We start from the raw sequence: 20,241 nt of genomic DNA, 5'->3' as shown, positions 1-20,241 counted from the left end.
ATATATTATGTTAAAAGGTACTACATGTTGTGTATAGATGATTGCTGCCGAATGTAGTTTAACCCTTTACCACTTAGATACACTTTCAAATTGACTCATTTGAAGTCCATTTGAAAGTTAAATTAAATACAATACATTTCTTACTAGTTTTAAGTTTTAAAGGCTTCATTTCCAACCATGAGCCACTGATAAGCAGCAAACAGCATAAAACCTGAAGAGCCTGCGAGTTACTCGCAGGCTGTTCAGGTTGTATGATGGTTGCAAAAGCCATTTCCACTTTGCTTCTTATTTGGGAAAGGGTTAGCAACACCAAGAACATTACAAAAACATAACCTAGCGGAAATATAATTACAGAACAAGTTCATTTTTCTGGTATTATACATGATAGAAAAATGCTGTAGTATACTATCAATAACATAATGATTTCAGCACATTTTAAATATATTGCGTCAATAAATGGTATATAAAACTGTGTCCACTGGGATCTCTTTTATTTCAAGTGGCATGATATTAAGACACTTGATTGAGGTTTAAAAAATATATTAGCTAGATCTCTAATGTACGTTGCCATAGAGGTGACATTTACTCCTTTTTGTTTTAAATGCAATCCTCCTTTTCTATCTTGTTCCCACGACATAATAACTCGATGGAACAAGTTAGCTATGTCGTGGGAATGACTTACTAAGTCGACATAAAACAATATACTGCACTCCTCTTTTATTTAGTTTTGCACTCCTCTGTCTTCTATATTGATTTTTCCCTGCACTAAGTAAGCCGTTCCCACCACATAGCTGACTCGTAAAATTCCCACGAAAAATAAGTCGATCCCTTCAGTCGTTTAGCTGACAGGCCAATAACCACATTAGCTAAATCTATTTTTAGAGGACCAAAATACAAGATGCAAGGAATATACTAAAGCAAAGAATATTTAACAGTCATTTTGTTATACAAATTGTGTAAACCTCTTTTTGTGACCAGCTTATACAATTGCATTCAAATTTAAACCACTGTTGTAGAGAATATGCATTTACAACATTAGACATAAATTTACAAAACCTAAGTGACAAGCCCGTTCAGAATATAACATGTATAAGAAGTTTTTGGTCTGTCTAAGTGTTTAACCCTTTGCATGCTGGGAAATTTGTCGTCTGCTAAAATGTAATCTGCTGAATTTCTAAAATTAGCATTTTCTTCAATTTTTTTTCACAGAATACTAGCAGAATAGCAAACAGTTTGGATACCGATGAGACGCCACGTTCTGTGGCGTCTCATTTGGATCCAAACTGTTTGCAAAGGCCTTTAAAATTCGGTTCCCGCACTGAAAGGGTTAAAAGGATGTGGTCCATGGAGTGTGGAATGTAATCTAGACTTCAGGATCATAACTAACATTAAGGATGTTAGTCAACATAAACAATTATAAACCTATTGGCTTTGCATGTTGGGGGCACTGATGGTGCATAGTATGTTGATACTTATAAAATCTACATAAACCATGTGACCCTTAACCATTCAAACAAAGTTTAATTTGACTAAGTTAAACAAAATATAGCATTTATAGTGTCTATAAGCTTTTTATAAGAATTAAAATGGTAACCTAAGTTTTTAATACACTTAACTTAAAATTGACAGTTTTTGTGATATTGCTATGATACAAATTCGGACCAATAAATCATAAGGGTAGCATCTAAAGTTTCAACAATTTTTGCGTAACCTTTAACCTGTTGACCAGTTTTTATATCCATTGACCCAAATTTTACCGAGACCTAAATATTTTTCAGATAAACAGTTTTATTTCTATAGTGAAATTATGTGTATGAATTCTCTTGGAATATGTTTTAATTTGCCATATCTTAATGTCGGAGTTTGCTTTACTAGATCTGTACTGTAACTGTGATCTACTTTTAGTGATTAATTTCACCCAATTGGGAAGCGGTCCGGTACACATGCCCTTGAGAATTTTTCGCGTCATGAAATCATCAGATTGGGAAAAAATGAGTCGAAGAATCTTCCAATTGGGAAAATCAAGTTGTGAATTGTACCAATTGAACAATGGTATTTTAATGAATTTGCCTACACCATCTTAAACTTGTACAACTGTTTCCAGTGTTTCATGGGCACCATTGCTCGGTGCATGACTTTGTCATCAACAGTCTCAAGTATCATAGGACTTGTACCAATAGCTTCGTCATGTTCGTCGTCAATCTGCATTTTGCTACTGTCATCTTGGACAATATTTGTTGCAATTTGTGTGTGGTGTTGTCATGAAAACACATTTATTTATGCAAGATCATGAACAAAGTCCCAAAAATATCAAAAGTGTGAAATTTTAGTCACAATCTCCTCAAAATGTTACAAACAATAGTAACATAGAAATTGTAAAATTATGTTTCTATGCATAGATATAGTACAATATTATCATACTTTCTTTGGCTGGGCACTTTTGCTTTCAAAAAATAAAATCATATATCATATGAGCAACATTATTCTGACAGGTTAACTACATGTATTGTCAATGATCCATAGTCAATACTTTTGACAAACACTAAAATGTTGTCTATGTTATGTCTAGTGTTTGGTTTGACACATTAGTAATACATTGAATTTAGTTATCTTGTGAAAAATATGAGCCATATACTGTTTCCAAGTTTAAACCCTTTGTAAATAACTATTGTTCCATGTCACATGCCTGCAGGAGTCCCTACAAATCATAAATACTTACAATGTCTGAAATGTTAAAAGGATCTTTTCACGTTTTGGTAAATTGACAAAATTGAAAAAAGTTGTTTCAGATTCGCAAAGTTTCGTTTTATTTTATTATATTTGTGAGGAAACAATAATACTGAACATTAACCATGGTCTAATATAGCCATTATATGCATCTTTTCACAAATAAACAAGATGCGTTTGTGAAACACAATGTCCCCCTATATGACGTTTGACCTTGTAGGATGACCTTGACCTTGACCCTTCACCACTCAAAATGTGCAGCTCCATGAGATACACATGCATTTCAAACATAAAATTGCTAGCTTCAATATTGCAGAAGTGACATTACATGAGCAATTTTGACCCATATATTTGACATTGAAGGATGACCTTGACCTTGAGCTTTCACCGCTCAAAATGTGCAGCTCCATGAGATACACATGCACGCCAAATATCAAGTTGCTATCTTCAATATTGCAAAAGTATGAATAAAATAAGCGATTTGGGCCACATATATTTGACCTCTGACCTTGTAGGATGACCTTGACCTTGACCTTTCACCACTCAAATTGTGCAGCTCCATGAGATACACATTCATGCCAAATATCAAGTTTCTATCTTCAATATTTCAAAAGTATTAATAAAATAAGTGATTTTGGCCACAAATATTTGACCTCTGACCTTATAGGATGACCTTGACCTTGACCTTTCACCACTCAAAATGTGCAGCTTCATGAGATACACATGCATGCCAAATATCAAGTTGCTATCTTCAATATTGCAAAAGTATTCATAAAATGAGCGATTTTGGCCACATATATTTGACCTCTGACCTTGAAGGATGACCTTGACCTTGACCTTTCACCACTCAAAATGTGCAGCTCCATGAGATACACATGCATGCCAAATATGAAGCTGCTATCTTAAAAATAGCAAAAGTTATTGCAAAATGTTAAAGTTGGCGCAAACCAACCAACCAACAGACCAACCAACGGACCAACAGACCAACAGACGGGGCAAAAACAATATGTCCCCCACTACTATAGTGAGGGACATAAAAACCTGAAAATTATAAAGCTTTGCAACGAGAAACGATTGAATAATTTGGAGAGTTCAGTTGTTGTTGTTTAATTTTGTGAATCTAGAAGATTGCTTTTATAAAGTATAATATACACCTCTTATCTACACTTGACAGGATGGCTGAGCGGTCTAATTGGTTTTTACTACAGGACTCAAGGGGTCACCGGTTTTGAGCCGTGTAACGGGCTACTTTTTTCCTTATTTTAAATTTTATTCTTGATTTTTTACTGGAGCTTTTTAGATCCAATATTTACATTTATCAATATAAAGCATTTAATGACAAACTTCCAAACATACTAAAATCTGTGAAAAGGCCCTTTTAATGCATTTCATAAAAATGCAATTTAATCAATTTGAAAAGAAATGATTCAAACAATATTTAAACTTATAAATGGATAAGAATACAAAATCAACTCCTAATTGCTGCACTTGTCTCGCTATCGGTCATCACTACATTAATTACTTATGCCTTTTCAGTGTCGTCACATGATCTTTCTTATTCGATGCTATTCCCCTTGTAAAAGTGCATGCTTTAATCTTACCGTAATTTCTTTAGAGTGAATCTAGACTGACATTTTTTATCAAAGGATCTCAAGTTTTACTATACGATTTTCTTATGGTTTAATGCAATGGTGTGGTTTATAAGCCGTGCTTACATTACAACACTGGTTTCACCAGTTATAAACTTGTTATTCATTACTGACAGACAGATGGACAGACTGATAGGCGGACTGATAAACTGACGCACAAACTATGTCAAAACTATATCACTCCGCCTTGTGCATTTAAACAAGTATGGCCTGTTACCTGAGTAGGAAACCCAATTTGCAAAATCAGAAATACAAACAAAAAACAGCAACATATATTGCGCTTTTGAATGTAAAATGTATGTATGTTTTTGACAGTGTTAAGCTTAAAAGTTCATGTCAAACAGTTTAGAAAGGCTGTTTTTTGTAACACATTGTGAATATATATTTGAACTGTAAAATGCTTGCATCAAAATTGTGAGATGGCTGACCCAGGCCACAATCAAAGACGTTAAAAAGGCCCTACAACATTTTCATGGTTTTGATTGCAGAATAACTCCATTATTTATTGCAGTGTAGCTACATGATTTATCCCAAAACATCCTTTAATTTTATACTTTGTCTATAGTAAATAGGTGGTGGTGGTGGTAGAGTGATAATTAATGAAAGCAAAGATAAAAATGATAATGTTAATTGCAGTTGAATTTTAAATTTGTTAAAATTCACTTAAGACTACAATTTAGACCATAACGTTTGCTCAAGACATTTTTATAAGGCAAAAGGGAAATGATTGCTTGTATCGAGATATGAAAACCATTGAAACAAGGGCTGTTTGTAAAACCTGCATGCCCCCCATATGGGCTGTGCGTTGTACTGGCAGCCATTGTGTGAATACGTTTTTTGTCACTGTGACCTTGACCTTTGACCTAGTGACCTGAAAATCAATAGGGGTCATCTGCGAGTCACGATCAATGCACCTATGAAGTGTCATGATCCTAGGTAAAAGCGTTCTTGAGTTATCATCTGAAAATCATTTTACTATTTCAGGTCACCGTGACCTTGACCTTTGACCTTGTGATCTCAAAATCAATAATGGTCATCTGCGAGTCATGATCAATCTACCTATGAAGTTTAATGATCCTAGGCGTATGCCTTCTTGAATTATCATCCGGAAACCATTTTACTATTTCATGTCACCGTGACCTTGACCTTTGACCTAGTGACCTCGAAATCAATAGAGGTCATCTGAGAGTCATGATCAATCTACCCATGAACTTTCATGATCCTAGGCGTATGCGTTCTTGGGTCACCGTGACCTTGACCTTTGACCTAGTGACCTTAAAATCAAAAGGGGTCATCTGCAAGTCATGATCAATGTACCTATGAAGTTTCATGATCCTAGGCCCAAGCGCTCTTGAGTTATCGTCTGACAACCACCTGGTGGACGGACCGACAGACAGACAGACACATTTTACTATTTCGGGTCACCGTGACCTTGACCTTTGACCTAGTGACCTCAAAATCAATATGGGTCATCTGCGAGTCATGATCAATCTACCCATGAAGTTTCATGATCCTAGGCCCAAGCGTTCTTGAGTTATTATCCGGAAACCATTTTACTATTTCGGGTCACCGTGACCTTGACCTTTGACCTAGTGACCTCAAAATCAATAGGGGTCATCTGCGAGTCATGGTCAATGTACCTATAAAGTTTCATGATCCTAGGCCTAAGCGTTCTTGAGTTATCATCTGACAACCACCTGGTGGACGGACGGACCGACCGACAGACCGACCGTCCGACAGACAGACCGACATGAGCAAAGCAATATACCCCCTCTTCTTCGAAGGGGGGCATAAACATTTGGAATTAATGTTGTAAATTTCATGCTTATAACTCATTTCATCCTATTGCAAGAATTAAATCACCCTATTTTTCAAAGTCAATGGATGAAAACCCTATTTCCCAAATAATAATCTGGAGCACTGCTTCCATATTGCAATTACTTAAACACTTTGAAATTGCATAGCTACGCAAGCATCCATAATTCTAACTATTGACTTAACATCCTGCACCTTGCAGATATTGTTAATTGTTGGTGTGAAATCTACTTATGTTGACATGGAAGGCAGATGCAAAAAACATGAACATGCGAAAAACATAAACATGCGCAATTATATCTGCCACTAATTTACTCGCTGAATACAATTGTGGTAAGAAATCTAGGTCAAAACCTCTGGATAAGACAGCTGCAGTACAACACGAGGGTCAACACACATCCTTGTTGACTGCAAGTACTTAGAGAGTGGATTGGTGGGAAAAGCATTTAATTAGGATTGCATCCGCTTTCTGAATAAGTGCCTCTTGGCTCTTGAAAACATGTAGAATATTATTAAGCACAAATCTTTCACCATCACATGATAAAGATACATAATTATGTATCTTGACAATCTATTATACAAATTACCATGTGAGCTGGTAGGGTGTTAATAGTTAAGCAGGACTTTTAACAAACATGATGAGACAGCATACTTGCACAAGAAACAGCTTTTAAGATACGCTGTAGAGATCAGTATGGTACTGTCTGTAATTGGTCACTAGCCTTTAATAGATGGATAGAATTGCAATTGTATAATTTAATATGAAAAACTAGACATATCATGTGAACTGTGACCAATGTGTTACAATTGTCATGATTTAAGACAAGCAAAAAACTAAAAACCTGATAGTATTAATCCAGGCCATTTAGGCCTGACTGGCCTTGAAGTTATACAAGAAAAGACACAAGGGCGATAAAGGTCCTATGGCGCTTATCTAAGACTTTATGGAACTTAAGAATTATGAGCAGGGATTTTTCGCAAGGTTTACCAACACATGTTTAAAGAAAACTGCCCCATCATTTGGCAGCCATTTTTTGAAAACAAAAATCATGCCAAGAAATAATCATAGCACAATTTGTGTTCATGTGTTTATAAACTTTAACAATGAGTGTGTTATGGTAAACAAATGTGACTGCTGGAGTCGTCATTTTGTATTCCTATTGCCAAAAAAAAGCTGCTGCGCCTCATTGCATATTTTTTTTTTAACAGACAGGAACCGAATTTCACTAAGCCATAAATAATTATATTTCATCTAGATAATTAACTAACAACACCCTAATGCAGTTTTAGTGTCACAAAAATCCAATAAATGGTTTTCTGTAAAATCATAGTATTGAGCAAACATGTATGTTAACAATCTTTGAATTATCCTATGTTTGATATGAAATAAGTGGTTGCATTTTATTCTTAAAGGGGCATATTTACGTTTTGGCAAATTCACACAATTTACAAAAATTGTTTCAGATTCGCAAATGTTCGTTGAAGTTATGATATTTGTGAGGAAACAGTAATACTGAACATTTACCATGCTCTAAAATATCCATTATATGCATCTATAATGCGTTGCAACGCGAAACGATTGAATAATTTAGAGAGTTCTGTTGGTGTTGTTATACAGTACAGGCACCGTGTACTTAAACAAATGCCACTCGCCGCAGTGTTCATTTCACTGTGTTCGCTTACCTATTGAACACCGCGATTGGTGTTCAGATCAAATGTTGCGGGGGCCGTTAGCAATAAGGCGAACACCGCGGACCCATAATATCTACAGCGGTGTTCATCGTGTTCGCTTTAAATTAAATAATTGAACAGGAACATAATGAATTGATCCCTTTTATTTAAAAGTGATAATTAATAATGTATTTCACACCCATGCCCATGACAGTGTTTTCTGTCTTTTTAAACACCGTGTTCGCACCGAGCTGTAGGATACCGCACCTGCCATGGAGTAGTGTTAATTGAGTGTTTGATTATTCAATGAACAGTTTGAAGCCATGGAGAACTCATAACTGATTGTAGTAATCGTATTATCCCGAGTCCTTGGTTCCCCAATACATACGTGTCATCTGTCTCAATCGCATACATGCAACTTTTCCCATCTTTATCCATTACTCGATAATCCCATATATGCCCGATTTCCATGTTTAAAATCAAATAATGGGTGGGTAATATACACGATAAGAGTCATAAACACAAACGTTTGCAATTTTTGAAAGTATCAAACAAATTTCGGCATATGATTCTATTTAAAAATTTGATGAAATAAGCGCCCAATCAGGACAGTTATATTGCAACATGCGTACATCATCTGACACGGTTTGCACGCGTCGTGTACAGCTATTTAAGGTTACAATTTCTACATGAAATAAATGAATTTCTTTGTCCAGAAAAAGCGCATAAAAATTGGCGTGGGTGTATTCATTTGTAAATAAAAAATTGTAGCGGGTACAACATTGAGATCATTAAATTTCCCTGAAAAGTTTAGTTGTGAATTTCAACTAAAGTACTGGGATATCATGCCAATCATTTGGTATTGACATTTCCTCTTAATAAAATATAAAACCACATCGTTACCATTACGCTGTATTCATTATTGAAACAATTATTGTATAATGTATACTGACTGCACACAAGTGTCTTAACATACTGATGTGATACGTAAATTCGGACAGTACTTAATTCAGACACAAGTAAATAAATGATTTAATACTCTCTTGATTTCTTTGAAACTCAATAATTGTTGTTAAAAAGGGCAATTGCATTGATTTACACAATAAGAGTTAATGGTATTGATCTTATAAGCGCTTTATTTACGTTTTCGACTTTACGTACTGTCCGTTTTTAAGTACGCATACATGTTTACATACGTGTAATATCTACATGTAGTATATGATTTTTTTTTGTACATTTACATTTAAAACGCGGTCAGGAGTTTTTGTTTAAGTACACGGTGCCTGTACTGTATTGTGTGACACAACGAGGATTGCTTATATTAAGTATAAAATACTTCAGTCAATATATCAACAAGGATGGCCGAGTGGTCTAAGTGTTAGACTTTTACTCCAGGGGTCAGTGGTTTGAGCCCAGTTAAGGGTCACTTTTTTACTGGAACTGTTAGACTTTTACTCCAGGGGTCAGTGGTTGGAGCCCAGTTAAGGGTCACTTTTTACTGGAACTTTCTAGATCAAATGTTTGCATTTATCAATATAAAACTTTTAATGACAAACTACAATCAGGGTTGTCATTATGATTGTAAACAAAGGATTATTTTGGAAAAGTAACTGATTGGGCTGGGGGTCAAGGGGCCGCCTAGGCCCCCTTGTAGGTCCAGGGCAAGGCTCTGTTAGGGGGTCAGGGGGGCGAAGCCCCCCGACCGAAAACGAATTATAGACATTTTAGGGACAAAATACTGCTATTCTCAGAGCATAAAAAAGTTAAAATGATGTCTAAAACGAACAGAAAATTTTAAGATTTTCACATTTTTAGTATACTGTACAATGTAAAAACATATTATATTGATATATCTTTGCATGTTTCAATTTTATCAATTACCCGATAATCCAGTATTATTACGATTTCTTTTTTTTCAAAACCAAATTACGGCCAATATTGACGATGAATGTTGTCCGCCATTTAACGCAAGTGCATATACAAATTGAATTGTGGGATTGGGGAATTCCAGTTGAACATGAGTGAATCACGTGACGCGATTTGAGAGCATTGAGAACCGTTTTATAATTCACAATAATGGGGACGAGGATGAGATTTTATCTTGGTAGAAAATCGAAGAGCATTTTTTAATATGTGGAAAAATTTTCTTTAACTAAGAAAACTAGTTCATTACACTCTACAGTGCTACATTCGTTGAAATACGGTCAGTAATAATATGTGAAATGTACAGCTATTTGATACAGTTTCACGTGCGGTCGGCGTGTATTCGGCTGCCTGAGCGCTGATTGGTTGACGTGCTTACCAAGAAGAATTTGATTGACAGCTGGAAAAATCAATATTGGCCACTCGCTGAGAAATTCATTGAAAACAGTAGTTCTAAGGCCGAGTAAACGGACTGACTGAATGACCGGGTGTAGCTCTACTTTACTACTTTTATTATTCGTCAATTATTGTCGGTTTGCGTGATCAAAACTTCCGATCGCAATTTTAAAGATTCGGGAAAAATAACCGATTTTCTGGCGATTTTAACCGATGAATTCGATCGGCAATCGGTTAATAATGACAACCCTTACAATATCTGCCAAAATCTGTGAAAACTCCCCTATACAGATCAGTATATGCTTAATCTGATAAACAAATAATTCTACATTTAATAAGCGATAAACATTATTTTTTTTTTTTTTTTATATAATGCTCTATTGAATAAGAGCGTTGCGTTTCTCACAGATCTGGTAATGAATGTAAAAGAAACAAGAGCTGTCACCATAGGATGACATATGCCCCCTGTAAACGCTTTGATAGAAGTTATAGCATTTTTCGAAACCTAAACGCAGATTTCGAAACCTAAATGTGGACCCTAAGTTCAAAGTCAAGGTCACAGGGGTCAAAATTTGTGTGCGTATGGAAAGGCCTTGTCCATATAAACATGCATACCAAATATGAAGGTTATATCAAGGGACATAGAAGTTATGAGCATTTTTCAAAACCTAAACGCAAAGTGTGCCGGACAGAGGGACACATGGACAGACAGACAGACAGACAGTCAGATCACTATATGACCCCTTTTCTTCGAAAGGGGGCATAAATATGAAGGTCTAAGGTGTCCTTGCAATTGTCCAAAGACAAACACCCTTGCATGAAACAAAGCTTGTCCACAATCATAATTGATGCAAGATAAAATATATCATTGATGGTTACTCTCAAACAGACAGACAATGAATGGACAGCGAATGGAAATAAAACATAAGGCAATGCCAGGAGCATGGATATTGACAACTATAATTAAAACAAAATGGCCTGAGTGAAAGATTTAAATACAACATGAGGTAAACGTCAAGGTGAAAATAAAGATGGATAAATTTGGTGTGACAAGATTATAAACCTTCTGACTGAGTTCAAGTCCCAAATTTGGTCAATGTCATAGTCAAGACGAGGCAGGTGATTTTCGTGCATTGAGAGTGTTCATAACATCCATGTAAGTATTTAAGCATTGCAGGACGCGTAAATGATGGAATTCATGAAATTTAGCTAACCCTTTCCCATTCTAATGATTAGCAAATGGCTATGCACAAACAGCATAAAACCAGAACAGCCTGCGAGTAACTGCGATTAAGAGGTGTTTTTGCTGGTTGCTGCTAATCAGTATCTAAGGGCTGGAAATGAGGCCTTTAAAACTTGCATCTAGTTAGATAGGTATTTAATTTAATATATGTATATAAGCAGGGTTCCACATTAACTTTTTTTACAGCAAGACCGTCGGACCAGCTCCTCTTAAAATGTACTAGCCCTAAACTGATGTCTACTAGACCATAAATGACATAGCAAATTAACACAATTGTGTCATGTTATTGTTTAATCAGGATTTATCAGTAAATAATCAGTGAACACCAGATTTTTTTGATGCATAGAGTAAAACAATAAAATAAAACTTTTTTGTGAGCTTTTCTTCGTCAAATTCAAAACTGACTCGATTTTCCATGTAGAATAAAATTGACATTTTCGTGTTTCTTCATATTTACGTTTCGTGTAAGTTTAAGCGTCAGATTCTTTTTTATTAACTGATTTGTCGGATGTAAATCCGAACTTGAACAAAGCCATTCTTTAAAAATCATTAATATTCATTACAACTTATCCATTGGAAACAAGCAATTTCTGCAGGAAGCTCTCCTTTACGTCTAAAAATAGCGATGAACCATGTGAATTCTCCGCGTCTATAGTCTTAAAGTTTATTTAAAAACGCTAGTTTTGTTGTAATGTAAATTACAGAAACGAGAGTAATTTTACACATTAAAAATAAAGGTTTTCACAGCAGTTAGCAGGGCCGGATCCAGAGAGGACCCAGTTGGGGGGCACAAGAGTTGTTGCGCATATCTAGGGGGGTCCGGCATGCCCCCCCGGAAAATTTTTGGTTCCTAGATCGTCTGTGGTGCGTTTTTGGGCTATTTCCTGAGCAAAATAAAGACTATTTTTATACTTTATAATGGTGCTTTCAACATAAAGAAGTATAAGAAAATGCTGTGTATATATAATGTTAATTTTTTATTTCCAATTGTGATTGGCATTCAATTGTTCAACAAGTAACAAATACAAAGAAACAAAAAAATCACAATGTTCAAACTGTTATCAGGAAAATGTACATGCTATCACTCTCTTTAACTTAACACAAGTCATTGCTTAAATCAGACTCCAAAATACAAGGCAGTTTCATTTTTCTTGGATTCTGTCTTTCAAATTGCTTGACAATGTCACTAACATTCACATCAATGTCCCTGTGCACTGACATCAGACACAGACCAGTGAGTCTTTCTTCCCCCATTGTTGAACGACAGCTTGTTTTTACATTCCCTAACGTTGACATGCTCATTTCGCATTCACAGCTTGTCACTGGAAATGTTGCTGCAATTTTTAATATTGTATAAATGTTTGGGAAAATCTGTCTATTGCATGCTTTTAATGCAGCACTTAATGTTGAAGGGGGGTTGGGATTACTTACCCACTTACACCTCCAGCACTCAATGTCTGCCTAAAGAGTTCCTGGTGATGGGAGGTCATCTAAGTAGTACTCCAGACTGGTGTTGTCCAGGTCCTGTCTTACTGGTGGAATAAGGAAGAGTGCAGAAGAAGCCCTCTCATGAAGCGTTGTGAAACGCTCACTAAACTGCTGCAGCAGGTGGTCCAGGAATGGAATGGTTAAAACCCTCTTGTAGTATGTTTCTGGAGTATCTGCTGGGATGTTGATTCTTTGTGTCTGTCTGCCACATCGCCTTGGGATTGAAGGGTCCACTCCGACAGCTTTGGCTACAGCCACAGCCTCCTCATACAGACAGCCATGAAATTTATATTTAGATTTAGATTTTGCATCTTTCCAGTCCCCGAAAGGACTGTTGGTTAGAGCACCACGAGTTCCATCTGAGAAGGCCACACAATATCTACAGAATGCCCCATCTGTCTTTGCACTGTACACAAGACCAGGATACAAAGTGAGCCAATTTTGAACAAAACTTCTGTTCTTTGAACCAAATTTTGTGGCTGGAAATGTTGCTGGCACTGGCCAAAATGTAGTTAAAAGCGCAAACCTTTGATGTAGGGGGCTGGCAGCTTTAACCTCACTTGAGCTGGTTGGTTGGCTCTTACAGTCATGTTCATGATGTGTTCTGAAACAAAAAAAGATTTTTAGAAATGCAAAATTCAGTTAAATTTACTTTGCAAATATATTAATTTTCAAAATATTTAATTATACTGTTGGTCCGATTATTATTTCAATAACCAGGGTGATAAAATATGTATGTTATTAATTGAAAATTCAAATGTTGAAAAAGTGCATAAAATATTCCATAAAGTTCAATTACTGTCATTAAATTAATTTCTACAATGCTTATATAGAGCAGAACATGCATATTTAATTGAATTGTCTTATTAATCATACTATCAGTATAAAGAAAGTTGTTAATAAATTTAAACTTTTTGTTCTTTCATTGCAATATTTTAGAGTTAAGAATTTAACAAACTGAATAAACGTAACGCAATTAATGGATTATAATACCAAAATATTTTTTTATAAATTCTCACCTTAGGCTCAATAACTTTGGCACCGAGTCTGTCTCTATGTTTTTTGGATGGACCAAAAATCGATCCAGCGTTGTTGCCTTTCGCTTCATTGTGATGAAGACAATGATGTGAAACGCTGTATTATATACCGCAAGAAACGTCTCCATATATAACGTCCCCATGGTTATGACAACACACTGTTAATTGGTATACTTGCCTTCAAAACAACGTTCAAGATCAACCAGACGCTTATTGAATGTAAATGACAGACGCTCAATGTTATCTAGACGCTTTAAATCTACGGCCGCCAAGAGTTTTTGCTACGGTGATAATTGAGTGTTAACGTCTAAAAGGTGCCCCCTGTGGATAGTAGACGGTAAGGTTGTGAAGATAACAAGATGTGTTTGTGAAACACAATGTCCCCCTATATGATGTTTGACATTGTAGGATGACCTTGACCTTGTGAAGGATGACCTTGACCTTGACCTTTCACCACTCAAAATGTGCAGCTCCATGAGATACACATGCATGCCAAATATCAAGTTGCTATCTTCAATATTGCAAAAGTATTAATAAAATAAGCGATTTGGGCCACATATATTTGACCTCTGACCTTGAAGGATGACCTTGACCTTGACCTTTCACCACTCAAAATGTGCAGCTCCATGAGATACACATGCATGCCAAATATCAAGTTGCTATCTTCAATATTGCAAAAGAATTAATAAAATAAGCGATTTGGGCCACATATATTTGACATCTGACCTTGAAGGATGACCTTGACCTTGACCTTTCACCACTCAAAATGAGCAGCTCCATGAGATGCACATGCATGCCAAATATCAAGTTGCTATCTTCAATATAGCAAAAGTATTCATAAAATGAACGATTTTGGCCACATATAATTGACCTCTGACCTTGAAGGATGACCTTGACCTTTCACCACTCAAAATGTGCAGCTCCATGAGATACACATGCATGCCAAATATCAAGTTGCTATCTTCAATATTGCAAAAGTATTCATAAAATGAGCGATTTTGGCCACATATATTTGACCTCTGACCTTGAAGGATGACCTTGACCTTGACCTTTCACCACTCAAAATGTGCAGCTTCATGAGACACACATGCATGCCAAATATGAAGTTGCTATCTTCAATATAGCAAAAGTTATTGCAAAATGTTAAAGTTGGCGCAAACAGACAGACCAACAGACAGACCAACAGACAGACCAACAGACAGGGCAAAAACAATATGTCCCCCACTACTATAGTGGGGGACATAAAAAGCAGGGAGGGAAGGCACTTCCTTTGTCGGAAATCGAGGTAATCAGAACATCTGGCCATGTTGGTTTCACAAACACACACAAATAAAAAAAATTGTCTTCAGCCGCTGGGGGGGGGGGGGCACGTGCCCCTCGTGCCCCCCCCCCCCCCCCGGTAAATCCGTGCCTGGTTAAATATAGTTATATGAATCAGTATAGATTTTTTTTATGTACAACCAGTCGGACAAGCTAGCCCGCAGTTTTACTAGCCCGACCACCGATCTTACTAGACAATGTCTGTCGGACGTGCCTTAGTGTCGAACCCTGTATAAGTGGTAAAGGGTTAAAAAAGAAATTGGACTCTGCATTTGACTGACTAAATGTAGGTCAGTGTCAACAGCATCATGAGGTAAGGTTGATGTGTTGATAGTGTTCAATGACAACATCCATGTATGTATGAAAGCTTTGTAGGAAACATTATTGATATCATATGGGCTGTGTCAGTTTGTGTTTACTGTGTAGAGACGGAAGGATGTGTCAATCAAAATGAACCTCCCACATCAGTTAATGCCGGGGAATACACAATATTTTCGGATTGGGTCTACACTTAAATATATCAATGTTAATACTAGACAAAAGTTGCTGTTACCATTGAGATCAACGGACATAACCACTGATGAGAGCGTCAAGCAAATCTGGTAAACGGAAGGGCATACTTACATGTTGACTGTGGAGGATAGATAGTGATGTATTGCTATTAAGTACATCCTAGTTCATGCATACAACTACAACCAAATTAAACACCATAAAGACTAAACCACTTTACAGTCATATCAGAAAGTCGCTTACAATTGTCATATGTATTCATCGCTCCGGATTCATATAAACATTTCAAATTTTGACCGGAAAACACTAGTTGGACTGCCACAGTCATGCTTGCAAGAAAAGCCTAGTAAAGCCAACACTTTTTTATGTTCTGTTTTACGGGACCGCCGACGTTATTTTTTGCCAAAATGAAATAAAAATAAAATTCAATAACCTTAATTTTATTTTCCTTTTTCCCGCCAACTGTGCAATTTCACATGCATGCCATAATTTTTTAGACCAATTCTGGGACATTTAGATAAATTGTCCGGGACTTTTGACGATTTTCCGGGACATGTATAAAAATGTAGCGATATTTATAGACATATGCATTTTTGGTACGTTTTTTTTTGTTTCGCATCGTTGATTGCAAAAGTTCGAAAGCCTATCCGAAATACACTTGATCTATTTACGTCAAATTAAACATTACTACTTCCGTTACTAGATACAAGCCACGTGTTTTCAGTGTAAGCGTTCTAAACATAGATGGTGACGTCACTGCGTTATTGTTATTAAGACCGGTGTGTAACGCGTAGTTGTTGATACGCCTTTATTCATTTATAACATGTATATAATAAAAAATACAGCAATACAGTACCGATAGATCGTCAACTCAAATCAATTCACAATACATACAACCAATCACAATAAAACAAATACAACAAAACAGTAACGTCTTTGTCGGTTAAACGTGCAAACATAAACTGCTTTTAATTTTTTACTCAGCGATGTTGGACTTCAGATGTGTGAACAATTATCCTTTGCCCTTACGCAGCGGGAAATAATGACGTAGTAGATTAAAGTCAATTAACAACCACATTAAACAATGCCGCCTTTTCGGTTTGACCGCGAACGTGAGACAATCGATATGATAACAGGACCCCTGTTAATTGATCGATTTTGACACGTAGCGTAGTCTGCCTATTCGGGTAGGCATTGTCATGGAGACGCTGCAGATATACACAGATTCGAGGTGCAGTTAAGCCTAAGATAAGGTACATGTATATATGGATTTTGTAAATTCCGGGACATTTGACAGATTTCCGGGACAGCGGGACAAGTTCTTCATTTCCGGGACTGTCCCGGACAATCCGGGACGTATGGCATGTATGAAATTCATAACGTTGAAAAATAAAATTCGTCAATGATTTTTACCTATTCCTGAATTGCCCGGATACAACATGGACTTAACCCAACGCTCACGGAAATGGCCCCGAAAACAGGTGACATTCAGACCTCCAAATTGGCTGATTTTCCATGATAAAAATATAGAGTAAGTGGGTGCACCATGGCTGTCCATGTATTTTTTGGAAGACATACCCCAAAAAATACTGAAGATATGTTTTAACATTCTATTATGTAAAGTTGGAATACAACATTAATTCTAGAATGGACTGTTTCAGCTTCATTTGCTTGGTTTTTACCATGCAAATATCAGTGGTCATAAAAACAACAATTAAAGCCATATATTATACAGTTATTAATTAAAACAAGATGTGTTTGTGAAACACAATGTCCCCCTATATGATGTTTGACCTTGTAGGATGACCTTGACCTTGATCCTTCACCACTCAAAATGTGCAGCTCCATGAGATACACATGCATGCCAAATATCAAGTTGCTATCTTCAATATCGCAAAAGTATTCATAAAATAAGCGATTTGGGCCACATATATTTGACCTCTGACCTTGAAGAATGACCTTGACCTTGACCTTTCACCACTCAAAATGTGCAGCTCCATGAGATACACATGCATGCCAAATATCAAGTTGCTATCTTCAATATCGCAAAAGTATTCATAAAATAAGCGATTTGGGCCACATATATATGACCTCTGACCTTGAAGGATGACCTTGACCTTTTACCACTCAAAATGCGCAGCTCCATGAGATACACGTGCATGCCAAATATCAAGTTGCTATCTTCAATATTGCAAAAGTATCCATAAAATGAGCGATTTTGGCCACATATATTTGACCTCTGACCTTGACCTTTCACCACTCAAAATGTGCAGCTTCATGAGATACACATGCATGCCAAATATGAAGTTGCTATCTTCAATATAGCAAAAGTTATTGCAAAATGTTTAAGTTGGCACAAACAGACAGAGAGACAGACAGACAGACCAACCAACAGACAGGGCAAAAACAATATGTCCCCCACTACTATAGTGGGGGACATAAATAGATGGACCTTTACTCATGCACCGCATGGGCAAACTCCCTTTGCTCATGCACTGTATGGGCAAACCCCCTTTGCTCATAAACATACGGTGCATGAGCAAAGGGGTTTGGCCCATGCGGTGTATGAGCAAAGGGGGCTTGCCCATACAGTGCTGAAACAGTCCATTATAGAATTAATGTCGTATTCCAACTTTACATAATATACTGTTTTAATAAGATTATTTATTCAAGTAATTCAAATCGTTTTTCAAGCCATTTAGATAATTGTCGAAAAAGGTTATTGAACTGGGATTTCAACCCACAATAAGTAGGCTTCATTATTTTGTTATTATCTATTAAAGTTATAGCTTTTATTCAGACATTAATAACGATGACAACAGTTACAAAACAATCATTCAGTATCAAATATCCATAAATAAGTATCGATTAGGGTGCCAGGTTAATAATTTTTCATTATACAGAAAACAAATATCCATTTATAACAAAGATTCCATTTTGCGCGGCCCTGCTTCTTAGATCTTCTTAAATTTTGCTGTCAAAACTTCTGTTGATTTCACCAATTCTACGGTTAAAAATTGTAAATAAAAATCATGCACTATTTTGGAAATGACTTAATTGAGATATGAATTATATGGTGACCTGTCGATTGCATATTAAAAACATTATTTTAACGCTTAAATAAGAAAACGCACTGGGCTCCTGGAAAAATAAATAACCGTTTTTGCGTCAAATAAAGTTGGGTGCAACTTATAGTACAATTTTTTTACTTGTCAAAAAGTATTGGATGCAAACGCACCCAACGCACCCCCCCTCCTGGCTACGGGTATGCTAGCTTTATATTATGTCAACCTTTGACCTGTGTCTTTAACAAGTGACCTTGATATTTGAACTTGAAAACCAATCAAACACATGACACTCAGTGATCTCCACATGGTTAAGATTTGTTTCAAATTTAATGATGAAAGATAAAGTTACAGTCCAGAAAAGCTCAGACGGATGCAGACAGCATACACACACTTTAACATACACAAAACACACTCAACCATTTTTGCAGCTGCGCAAATTTGTTTGCAAGCATGCTAAAATAATGTTTTTTACTAATTGTGACAGCTGTCTATGAAACTTTTTGCCCAGTATTTGAAATAGTTATGTCAACAAACACAAAATCAAGTGGATCAGCTTCTGACTAACAGTTGGTAATTGTACAGATGTCCCAAAAATAGCCTGTCCAATTGCAATGATCGACTAAGTTTGAGTGGTCCAATATTCATTTAACAAGAATTGGTCCAACCGTCCAATTGTTTTTTAAAGAAACAAGAAACCGTCGGAGACAGGTGATGCTCCCCAATCGTTTTTTTTGTCATAATATTGCACAATATATTCAGATAAAAGGAAACGTCTTAAGGACACAGTAGTCGGGCGGACAAGAATTGTTTTATAGAAAATTTCAAAGGGCCATTACTCTGTGAAAAATCATCCGACCAGAACCCGCTGGTAATATGCACATCTCCTCTTAGTAGTGAAGCTTTCCATAAAGTTTCATTGAATTCCAGTCATTAGTTGCTGAGAAATCGCTCGGACAAGAATTGCACTATATGTACAGTTAAGGGAAAATTTCAAAGGGCCATAACTCTGTGAAAAATCATCCGACCAGAACCCGCTGATAATATGCACATCTCCTCTTGGTACTGTGAAGCTTCCTATAAAGTTTCATTGAATTCTGGTCATTAGTTGCTGAGAAATAGCCAGGACAAAAATTGTGCACGGATGGACACACTGAAACACAGACGGACAGATGAAGTGGCGACTATATGCTCCCCCCAAAAAATTTTGGGGGAGCATACAAATCTGATATATTGTGATTGTATTTGTCAGAAATTTTTTTATTAAATTGCAGCATTTTACTATAAATCAGCTACAATATTGGTTGTTCACGTTCTTCAATTTTTGTGTGCTCATGCTCTAAATAAATACAAATACACTACGTCTAGCGCGATTTCTGCCATCCACATCGCATCAC

General features: G+C 36.4%; 1 protein-coding gene and 1 long non-coding RNA gene across 3 annotated transcripts in view; both read right to left on the bottom strand.

Moving 5' to 3' along the window:
* The window catches only part of LOC127836001 (uncharacterized), a 40,603-nt gene that overhangs the window by 14,074 nt on the left and 6,288 nt on the right, over positions 1 to 20,241 (bottom strand). The window lies entirely within an intron of this gene.
* LOC127836214 (uncharacterized) lies at positions 14,306 to 18,233 on the bottom strand. 2 transcript variants are annotated; one of them, XR_008028662.1, is made up of 3 exons: positions 18,024 to 18,233; positions 14,701 to 14,973; positions 14,306 to 14,548 (listed from the first exon to the last, which is right to left on the bottom strand). It is a non-coding gene; the product is annotated as an uncharacterized LOC127836214 (long non-coding RNA). The 2 variants fall into 2 exon arrangements; XR_008028663.1 differs by having other exon boundaries at positions 14,701 to 14,998; positions 18,030 to 18,233.

Source organism: Dreissena polymorpha, chromosome 6, assembly GCF_020536995.1.
Source record: "Dreissena polymorpha isolate Duluth1 chromosome 6, UMN_Dpol_1.0, whole genome shotgun sequence".
In the NCBI taxonomy this organism is placed as follows: domain Eukaryota; kingdom Metazoa; phylum Mollusca; class Bivalvia; order Myida; family Dreissenidae; genus Dreissena; species Dreissena polymorpha.
This window is presented reverse-complemented; position numbering and strand designations above follow the sequence as displayed.